The 11,523-nt window shown below is 45.2% G+C and overlaps 1 protein-coding gene across 6 annotated transcripts in view; it reads right to left on the bottom strand.

The window, feature by feature from the left end:
- Positions 1-11,157, bottom strand: part of LOC109916656 (phospholipid transfer protein) — a 55,252-nt gene extending 44,095 nt beyond the window's left edge. For 2 of the 6 annotated variants that reach the window (XM_048608454.1, XM_020516393.2), the window contains exon 1: positions 10,307-10,736. The gene's annotated coding sequence lies outside the window, so the exon portion shown is untranslated. Of the gene's footprint in view, positions 1-760; positions 985-10,306; positions 10,737-10,765; positions 10,785-10,804; positions 11,009-11,126 lie in introns of those variants that run through there. The other 4 variants (XM_048608451.1, XM_020516391.2, XM_048608452.1 and 1 more) reach the window with 4 other exon arrangements.
- Positions 11,158-11,523: the final 366 nt, after the last annotated feature.

Here is an 11,523-nt window from a genome sequence, read left to right as displayed (position 1 = left end):
AAAAAAAAAAAAAAAAAAAAAAAAAAAAAAAAAAAAAAAAAATCAGTTCAACCCATGTCTGTAAGTTGAAGAAGTTGTGATATTGAAGAAGGTGCTCATGTGTGCCTCTGAGCAGAGGTACTACTGGTTACCAGCCTGGAATTGAGTCAAAGAGCCATGACCTAGTCACACCTGTGTTGTAGGTAAAGGACTCCATCTGTCAGATTACTGGAAATTAGTCAAAACCAAGCTTGGCAACAAAGCAGTTGTGATAGCTCTAAAGGGGCTGGACAGTGACAGCTCATGAATGTAGAATACAAAACTACATCGAATCAGACATTCTTCCAGAATCAAATGTAAGGCAATAGCCCAAAGCAGAATTGTGACCCTGCTCCAGCCCATCCCAGGCCCGAGTGTGCCTGCTCCTGCTTCTGCTTGTCTGAGGCCAGCGTGCATATTGTGAACAGTGATTGTGCATCGCTGATATTTGACAAGGTGCTCAGTTTAAAAAAAAAAAAAAAAGGAGCTGTGAGCATGTGGGAAGCTGATGATGAATCCGTCTCAGAGCAGTGAAGCGTACTGGGGGATGAGCTTGGTACCACGCTCCCTGTCTCTACCTGAAGCAATGGATTCGAAGAAGCCTGTTTCTGAAATCAGTGTCGACATTGAGGACTGACTGCATTGATTAGCTCGTCCCTTCAGGGATCCCCACAAGGACACAGTGTGCCTTGTCCACAAACAATACGCAGCAAGAATAAAAAAGCAGATGTGAACATCGTACTTATCTGTGAGTGGTGTCCTGAGAGAGGGGCTCTGTTTGCAGTCAGCTTGGAGACAGCAGGAGCTGAATCTCAGCTCTGATCCCTAGATGGTGTCACTCACTGACCCCTACAGGCTTGGCTGCACTCTCAGTAACCCTCAGCTCTCCGGTGACCTGTGAACCCCTCTCTATCCAATAGCATCTTCCTGCTTGCTGGGTAAACAGTGGAGGGGTTACAGAAAGTCCTGTGTACGACAAACATCGAGTTGAGAGGCTGGGAACTTGCAGCATGAAGAAAGACAGGCTTTGTTCTGTCAAATGCTCTTAGGAGGGCAGACTGTTCCAAACTGTGCTATAATCTGGGGATTACTGCAGGGTTCAGTGTTCTCTGGATAATCCGGTTTTGGTGTAGACATGGAACAGACAGATAGCGTTAACCCATTCCATCCTGGGGGTTGCCCTCTCACACACTGTGGGCATCTAACACTAGGCTCCTGAAGGAAGGAGCCTCCCAGCAAAGCTTCTTGGGAAGATCCTGGATCTTTCTGGAAGCCGGTGTCAGAAACCCATCAGAGCTCCTGTTTGTGTTATCAACCCTGGCTGGACCAATTTCACTGCGGCTCCCCACCCCCAACACTGCCTCCCCATTTGGTGAAATGGCTCATCCCCACACTCCTGAACCTTTGTCAATCTGATTCTTTGATAGCTGATTGGACGATGCTGGACTCTCAGTTAAGATCCTCCTTACCACTTCTCCAATACAATACCAGCTTGTATACACAGCGCCCCATCTGTACACGCAGTGCTCTGTATATACAGACAGAGCCATGCTTGTGTGCACATGGAGCCCCCTACCTGTGGGCACTGCCCTCTGCCTTGATATGCTGTGCTCTGAATGTACACTGCTCTGAATCTACGTACATCACTGTGTGTACGTGCACAGAGCCCTTCTTGTGCCTGTGTGGTACTATTTGTACATATGAGGCTCAGCCTGCACATTCTGAGCTTTCTCTGTGCATGCTGCTCTTATCCTCAGATTTCGAGTACAGCTGAAGTTAGTCTAGTCCTGTACACAATGCATCCTGTCCTGTGCACCCTTGACACTGTCCTGTACATATTGCATTGTTGCACTATTCCTCCAGTTGGAGACACTTGGGCCCATGCACACCCCACCTGGTTGTGATGTACACAGCTGTCATGTACATATGAATTTTTGCAGGCTTTCTATGCTGCTCCTTGTGTTCTGGTGTATGTTAGAAGGAGTGTCAGGCTCTGTAGTATCTAGTCATCCACAGTGTTAATCAGGAGCCTCATTAATAGTGAAGAGCCCACCCCTACGCTGGGTTTCAGCTGGTTCCAATCGCTAGATTCATCCCATTGCATTGCGTCAGGTCCGATTGTTTAACAAGAGTTTGTTTCCTAAAAGCCGGAATGTTCCCAGCCTCATGGCTGTTCCCAGGCTCTCATCCAGGAAATCCTGGCTCCAACCCAGTTTGGACTAAGTGCATCATTAGATGCTGCTGTCGAACATTGCCCTGTGGGAGATTCTCAATAGCCTTCCAACTGAAGCCAAAATTAATAAGAACTTAAACAATGACTCTGGAAATAGAATATGTTGAAAGATGAATATCAATAATGTGATTTATGCAACACGTCTGACCTCAATTTAATCAAGTGTTTTCATATTTCTGTCTATTTTCATTCTGTCACAATTATTGCCGAGGCACAGGCCCACACTCACTGGCACATAGCCCAGCCGTCACCGGCGCCACCACTCAGCAGCAGGGGAAGTTATAGTGGAGAACACGGATGGTAGACCAATTAAAAACACACTTTGGTTCTGCCTTCACAAAAGGAGGACACAGAAAACATCCCAAAAATAGTGGGGAACAAAGTTTAATTTATATAAAGTAGAAATCCTGCTCTTTTTACCACCATTGTTTAAGTTATACAGTTATAGATTAGCAATTCATTTGGTCCACTTTTGCCATTGGCTAAAAACATAGTTTGGCTACAATAAATAGTTACTCCCTGTCAATGAAAATAAAAATTCTCTGGTACATGTTATTTTAACCTAAATTCAGCTGGAGGTAAAATTGAGAAATTTGGTTGATTAAACAAATGGGAACAGCGAGTTTGATTGAAAGTGCGCTATTCTCCAGTGAGTCATAACAACATTTCCATGGTTACTAGGATATAATTCCACTATTACTGGTGTGTTCAACTGTTGCTGGGGTACAGTTCTAGGAACACTCTCGGACAATTCCATCATTCCTTGGGTATATTTTGTTACAATGATGGGTCAGAACCCCATCATATCACAGACATTGTTAACATTTAATTCCAAAATATGATCTTTTAAGAGATATTATCTGCTGGTGCCGAAAAAAAAATAGCAGAAGTAAATTCAGACCCTGTAAGACTTTGGTTCAAACATGGACAAAAAGAGCTGAATTCCAGAGGAGAGGTGGGGGTGACAGGCCTTGACATCAAGGCTACCTTTGACTATGTGGCATCAAGGAGCCCTAGCAAAACTGGAATTAATAGATATTGGGTGCAAAACTCTCCACTGGTTGGAGCCATGCCTGGCACATAGGAAGATGGTTGTGGTTGTTGGAGGTCAGTCAACTCAGCTCCAGGACATCCTCAGGGTAGTGTCCTAGGCCCAACCATCTTCAGCTGCTTCATCAATGACCTTCCCTCCATCATAAGGTCAGAAATGGGGATGTTCGCCGATGATCACACAGTATTCAGCATCATTCACAACTCTTCAGGTACTGAAGCAGTCTGTGTCCAAATGCAACAAGATCCAGACAATATCCAGGCCTGGGCTGACAAGTGATAACATTTGTGCCACACAAATGCCAGGCAATGAACATCACCAATAAGAGACAATCCAACCACTGCCCCTCGACATTCAATGGCATTACCATCACTGAATCCCACATTATCAACATCCTGGGGTGTTACCATTGACCAGAAACTCAACTGGACTCACCATCTACAATGGTTACAGGAGCAAGTCAGCTGCTCGGAAAACTGTGAGGAGTATCTCACCTCCTGTCTCCCCAAAGCCTGTCCACCATCTGCAAGACACAAGGCAGGAGTGTGATGGAATACTCCCCACTTGCTTGGATGGGTGCAGCTCCAACAACACTCAAGAAGTTTGATACCATCCTGGACAAAGTAGCCACATGATTGGCACCACATCCACAAGCATCCACTCCCTCCACCACCAACGCTCAGTAGCAGCAGTGTGTTCTATCTACAAGATGCACTGCAGAAATTCACCAAGACTCCTCAGACAGCACCTTCCAAACCCACGACCACTTCCATCTAGAAGGACAAGGGCAGCACATACTTGGGAGCATACCACCTTCAAGTTCCCCTCCAAGACACTCACCATCCTGACTTGGAAATATATCATTGTTCCTTCAGTGTTATTGGGTCAAAATCCTGGAACTCGCATGCTAACAGCAGCCAGTGAATGAATTTTAAAAACAGACATGTGGAGTGTTGCTCTTGTAGAAATGTGATAGAAACTTCAAACAGAAAGAAAAATATGGTAGGAAGAGATAATGACGAGGCTGACTGACTATCTCCCTACCACTCCATCATCAGGAAGCCATCTCTTACTGAAGTTTTGTGCATTAGTCTTCCAGTATGAAGAAGAGAGGATAAAATGGGAAACAGGTAACAGAAAACAGAAACAGGAACAGGAACAAGCCATCCAGCCTTTTGAGCTTGCTACACCATCCAATATGATCTCGGCTAATCATCCAGCTCAGTGCTCTAATCACAGAATCCCTACATTGCAGAAGCAGGCCATTTGGCCCATCGAGTCCACACCAACCCTCCAAAGAGCATCCCACCCAAGCCCACCTCCCCACTCTATCCCCATAACCAACCCATCTAACCTACACATCCCTGGAAACTATGGGCAATTTAGCAAGGCCAATCCATCTAACTGGAGCACCCAGAGAACATACAAACTCCACAGAGACAGTCACCCAAGGCTGGAAGCACCAGGGACCCAGGTTCGATATGAGGCAGCAGTGCTAACTATTCAGCCACCGTGCTTCCCTAAGCCTGCTTTCACTGCATGCTCTTTGATCCCTTTAGCTTAAGAACTGTAACTGACACTCATGAAAATATTCAATATTTTGGTCTTGATTCCTTCCTGTGGCAGAGAATTCCACAGACTCACCACTCTGTGTGAAGACATTTCTCCTCATTTTAGTTTGATATGGCCTACCATATCCTCAGAAACAACCCCTGGTTCTGGACTCCCTGGTTGTTGGGAACACTATTCCTACATTTACCATGTCCAGTCCTGTTAGAGCTTTGTAGGATTCTATGAGATCCAACTTCAATCTTCCAAAATCCAGCAAATATTGTCCTAGCCGATCCAGTCTCTTCATACGTCAGTCCTGCCATCCCAGGAATCAGGCTGGTAAACTCTTCGCTGCACTCCCTCAACCACTAGAACATCCTTCCTCAGGTAAAGAGACCAAAATTGCACACAATACTCCAGGTGTGGTCTCACCAAGGCCCTGTACAACTGCAGCAAGACATCCCTGCTCCTGTACTCGAATCCTCTCACTATGGAGGCCAACATCCCATTTACCTTCCTCACCGCCTGCTGCACCTCCACACTTACTTTCAGCGACTGGTACACAAGGACATCCAAGTCACATTGCACCTCCCCCATTCCCAATCTATCACCATTCAGATACTAACCCGCCATTCTGGTTTTTCCAAAGTGGAGAACACTTATCCGCATTAGACTTCTTCTGTCATGTATTTGTCCACTCAACGTCTTCCTTTGCAATCTTCCCACTATTACTGGGATATAGTTCTACTGGTATTTGGGTACAGGTCCACTCTGACTGAGATATAGTGCCACTGTTAGTACCATCACCAGGGCATGTTCCCACCATTCCCGAAAACACGTGTTGGGCTAGATACAGTACCTGTGAGAGAGTGTGGTGCTTGACAAGACATTGCCTGCTCCTGATCACCAGTGGTACATGCCACAACTTAAGGCCTGATAGGATTTGAGGACACTGGCTGCAGTAATCCTGCCTGCTAGCCTGCTCCTGTCCTTGCACAGCATCTCCTTCTCCCTACAAGTGAGCAGAGACTGTCCCATGTTCAGAACCCATTGCAACATTGAAACTATTGCATCAATTCACTTTGCAAAATGAAGCACATTCAGTTGCATGGTCCCAAGTATATATTTACAGCAGGAAGGTTATAATCTCTAGTGAGAAGTCATACTCCTAGAGGACCAAACTATCACTTCAAAAATAATTTTTAACTATACACAATTTCATTTTGAATTCCTAAAATGCTAAACTAAAGTGCTCTGCAGAAATTTCAAACTGTTTTTCCTTCTAATTAACTGTTTCTTTCAAGAAATCTCCAACTTTGTTCCTCATTTTCTTATCACTGCTCTTTTTATAGGTCAGGCAGACAGAGTGACTGGAACTGCCTGGTTGTGGTTTTGACATTGCACGCTGGGCTTGAAGAGACTGGCCTGATTGAGAGTTGGAGCTGGGCTCTAACTGATTCATTCGATGATTTGAATTAGTTTCAGGCACCCACAGGTTACACTCAACCTCTTATTGGACACAATTAGAATAGTGAAAGTGAGCTCTGGTACACACATCCACTGAGAGTGGGGAACACACTGACTGACTGACATTAGCAGTTTACAACGTGTCCCAGGGACCTGATGAAAGGCTGCACTGTCCCTCAGACATAGTTTTGGTGGAAGATGCAATGGTTTTTGTTGAGGTTCATCCCGAACAGCTCCGTGATACAGGACTCTGTGCTATACGGTCTGTTCTCTGGAACGCATACCATCACAAACAATGACTGTGCCTGGAGGACCATCAACTCAGTAAAAAAAATGCTCTTTGGTCTGACTGAGTCTTGTTGGTCTTCCAGAACAAGGAGGAGTTGACCCAGACTGAGTATCACAGACTGACACATTCTAAGTCCAGGACCACGTGCTGAGGGACGCACTAAAGCTTGGGGCAGCTTCCGCCAAGGCACAGTGGGGAAAAACCACCGTCTGAGGTCTTTCTGCCAAAGTTAAGTTGGGGTCTGTTCAGTTATTGGACCCTCCTGGTGCCTCAAATGCATGTATATATAGTGTAGTTCAAGTAAGAGATGCTTTAGGTTTGTTTGTTTGTTTGTTTCCTTGATAAGTTACCGTACAGAACTGAAATGCATTTGTGAGTATGTATGTATATAAAGATATCTTGTACGAATAAAGTAGATTTGTGAAATTAAACAAAAATGGCTCTGGAGGTGCTAACAGAGGCAGAATGTCCTGTATCACAGGAGTCCTCCTCACCCTTCTGATCCTCCTCACCCTCTCTCCTCTCACAACTGCTGTTGTTTATCCCACTACCTCCTCCCTCTGCTTGGTGGGGCGGGGGGGGGGGGGGGGGTGGGGGGGGTGGTGTGTGGAGCGGTGGTGGTGGTGGGGTTGGAGGAGCACCTAGTAAAATATTAATGACCAAACACTGCCTTGCTTCAACGACAACACCCACATTTTTGGCTGAAGTCTTCTTGAGAATTTCCCAATTCAAGTTGCTCACGTGTTAGTGAATTTGGACAAAATCCCTCAGAACCTCTGGCAATGGGTTGGCGTAGTTCTCCACTCCAGGAACGAGTCAAGAAACACAGAATGTCCCTTCAATTGGAGATTAAACTCCACCTCAACCCCGTGTCTATCGCCAAATCAGCTAGGCACTGTTTGGAGAGACTAAGCCAAAACATGAGTCACTAAACCATCCAACCACTTCCTAATGAGCATTGGAAGCTGCAGTCAGCTGATTAACAACCATCTGCAAAGGCCACAACCCCTTCACCACTTGCAATAAACGCAAGTTAAAACAGCATTTCAGTTTCAGAAACAAAGTTGCTGGAAAAGCTCAGCAGGTCTGGCAGCATCTATGAAGGAAAAAACAGAATTAACATTTCGGGTTTGGTGACCCTTCCTTAGAACCCCTAACTGCCCAGAGGGCATTAAGAGCCAATCACTATGGTGTGGATCTGGAGTCACGTGTAGGCCAGACCAGATAAGGATGGCAGTTTCCTTCCCTAAAAAGGACATTAATGAACGAGATGGGTTTTTCTGACAATTGACAATGGATTCATAATCATCATGAGACTGCTAATTCCAGATTTTTATTGAATCCAAATTCCACCATCTGCCACGGTGGGATTCAAACCCAGGTCCCCAGAACATTACCGGCAATGAATCTTCCTTCATGTTAATGGAAAATGTAACCTAGAGAAATGATTTATTTACAATAGACAGTCACCTCAAAAGGTCCATGCAGTGACACGAAAATTGAGAGGGAACTTGGTGGGGGAGGGACGTGGGTGGGGATGTAGTGGTATGAGGGAAAAGAGGTCTTTTGAAGAGGGGGAGCTGTGAGAAGTGAATTGGAGAATGGCAAAGGATTTTGGATTGGGGTGGGAGATGGGATGGAGATTGGAAGACGTTTCCTTCGCAATAAAGATTGCAGAATCCCTACATTAGCCCATCAATTCTGCACCTGCCCTCTGAAGAGCATCCCACCCAGACCCACCCCACCTTATCCCTGTAACCCTGCATTGACCATGTTTTTATTCCAAGGTGGCAGCAGGGTAGCAATGCAACATGTTAGCTCCTCAGCCCAGGCTCCTGGAGCTGGTCTATTCAGCCCGCTTTACTATTTTACCCCTTTTTTTTTTTTTTAAATGTTTCCATGTATTATTGTAACTTACCTTCTTTGAACGACTTTGGCCGAAGGGGTCTTATGGCTCAGCGTTAAAGTGGGCTTCCAACGGCCTGGAATCATGGTATTGGCCTAGTGGGATGGTCTCCCAGTGTGGTGGCCTTGTCCAGGAGGGACAGCTTCGGCCTGGCGTGGAGGTCTATTTCAGCAGCCTGGTGCTAAGGTCTAGTCCTGGCGTGGAGGTCTCTTCTTGGCCCTGCATGGTGATCTTGGTCCAGTTTTCCAGCGTGTCCCAAACCCAGGAGCCGTTAATTGAACTGTGATGAACTTGCACTTTTCTTTCCCCCTTATTTATGACTTCTGTTATTAATTTAGGCACCACGGTACAGCAGCTTATAAAACTTTTCACTGATTTTTTTTTGTTAAAATACAAGTGAGAATAAATTGCTATTCTAATGTTAATCAACCTAGCCTGCGCATTCCTGGACACTACAGGGAAATTTTAAGCATAGCCAATCTACCTAACCCGCACGGATGAAACTGGAGCACCCGGTTGAAACCCACATAGACACATGGGGAGCATGCAAACTCCACACAGACAGTCACCCAAGGTTGGAATCAAACTCAGGTCCCTGGAGCTGTGAGGCAGCAGTGCTAACCACTAGGCCACTCTGCTGCCCACAAAGCACAATTATGACAAATGGTGCTGGGAACAGAGGGAGATGATGATGATGTAGTGGTAATGTTGCTGGGCTAGTAATCTCAGAGGCTGAAACTAATATTTTGGAGATGTGGCTTCAAATCCCACAAGGGGTAGTAGGAACTGCGAATCTGAGATAACAAGGTGTAGAGCTGGATCTTTTCTGAAGAAGAGTCCAGACCCGAAACGTCAGCTTTCCTGCTCCTCTGATGCTGCCTGGCCTGCTGTGTTCATCCAGCTCCACACCTTGTTATCTCAAATCCCACAAGAGTTGTCTTTTCCCTAGGATGTGGAATTTCAAGACTAGGGGGAGAGGAGAGAGAGTTTAAAAAAAAAGACATGAGGGGCAAATATTTGCTTTACAGAAGGTGGTTCGCATGTGGAATGAACTTCTTGAGGAAGTGGTGGATGTAGGTACAATTACAACATTTAAAAGACATTCGGATAGATACATGAATAGGAAAGATTTGGTGGGGGGTGGCGGGGAAGGTGGTGTGGTGTGATGTGATATGGGCCAGGAGTGGGCAGGTAAGACTAGTTTAGTTTGCAATTATGTTTGGCATAGACTGGTTGGACCGAAGGGTCTGTTTCTGTGCTGTATGAATCTATAATAGCAGCTAGTGAAATTTGAAAATCAATAAAAAAAAGAAACTGGAATAAGAAGGTACCCTAAAATCACAACTGTCATTAACACAAAACCAGCTTGGCTCACTGATGTCTTTTAGGGAAGGAAATCTGCCATCCTTACCTGGTCTAGCCTATACGTGACTCCAGACCCACAGCAATGTGGCCAACTCTTAACTACCCTCTGGGCAACAAAGCTAGCCTAGTGATACCCTCATCCCACAAACAATTTTTAAAAACTCACCATAAATGTTTTTGAGAGTCTCTGACAATGAATAAAAAAAAAACAGAAATTAAAAAAAAGACACAAATGTTATTGAATGCCCCTGTGATTGTTCTCCTGGCTTTGCTCACGGCAGGGTCCCCGGGATTAATAGTAATGTTCTGGCCAGTTTGTAAACATAGATACACTGCAGCCGAGATTCTGGTTAAATGACAAAGTAAGCTTCAGTGTGTCCTCTCCCTGTTCCTAATGTTTCCGTCTACAAAGAAGATTTTCCTCACCTTAGCCTGCTTTCCTTTGTCCGTGATCTGGAACTGGTTTCTTCCACTTTACTGACTCGCCACGAGGAGTAATCCCTTGGAATCGGATCTGTAAAGAGGTTTCAAGGGATCCAGTGTTTAAACAGCCAATGGAAGTGTGTGGCTGTGTTGCTCGCTCTCACTCACTCTTCCTTTATTCTCAGTAGCTGCTCTCGGCTGAATCAAACCTGATTTATGATTAACACTCATCAGTTCTGATTCTTGATTCTATTTAAAGCCAAAGAGCCCAGCCCAGCTTCTATTGGTCTAGTTACTGGTTGGCACCATCAGTTCTATAAATGTCGGAGATAATTGTAGGACGATGCATCTTCCTACACATGCTCAGGGACCTGACCCAGTGTCACTTGCCCTCCATGGTTTCAACATCGGCTCGTTTTGATTTTTCTTTGAAATTAACTCCCGCCCCGCCTGTCTCATTACCAGATTTGCAGGACAGACTCCTACTTGTCGTGTACTGACCCCAACAGCCTCTCAATCTCTCTCTCTCTCTCTCTCAGCCCTCGTTCCTGTTGTGCCTGAGTTCTGTTAGGGAAAGAATGTTTCACTGAATGTCATTTACGGACTTTCCTCACAGCTCTGCTGCTATTTAAGAAATTGCCTTTAATGTTGATATTTCTGGCTGTGCCCTGTTATTCTGCCTGAAGGTAGCTCTTGTTGCTTAAATCATTCTCTGTACCCATTTTATTAAATTGTCAGGGATTGTGTTGTGGCTTTATTTTAATGACCAGGTTTTAACTAATCTGACTCCAAGCGCAGGTCCCACCCAAATAATCACTCAGACCTAAATTAACACATTGCAGCCCGTTTTCCTGCCCTTCAGATACGTCCTGGGCTAATTCTCATCAGATCTCAACACAGCACAGAATGTCTCCAATTAGATCCCAATTATAACCTGGATCCCTCCAATCAGATCCCAACAGAGCCCCGATTGCACCAAACAGATCCCAGCTGCAAAGCAAATCTGTCCAATCAGATCCTAACACAGCCTGGATTGCACCAATCAGATTCCAACTACTATCCAAATCTGTCCAATCAGGTCCAAATGCAGCCTAGGAACCCTCCAATCAAAAACACAAATGGAAATTGCTTCAGAAACTAAGCATTTTTTGTTATAGTCATTGGTGTGAAAGAATTGCTGGCAAGGCTAGTATTTATTGCCTATTTCAGAGGGCAGTTAA

The sequence above is a fragment of the Rhincodon typus genome, chromosome 19 (assembly GCF_021869965.1).
Source record: "Rhincodon typus isolate 14 chromosome 19, sRhiTyp1.1, whole genome shotgun sequence".
NCBI lineage: Eukaryota > Metazoa > Chordata > Chondrichthyes > Orectolobiformes > Rhincodontidae > Rhincodon > Rhincodon typus.
Note: the sequence above shows the minus strand (reverse complement) of the source record. Positions and strands in the feature narration are given on the sequence as shown.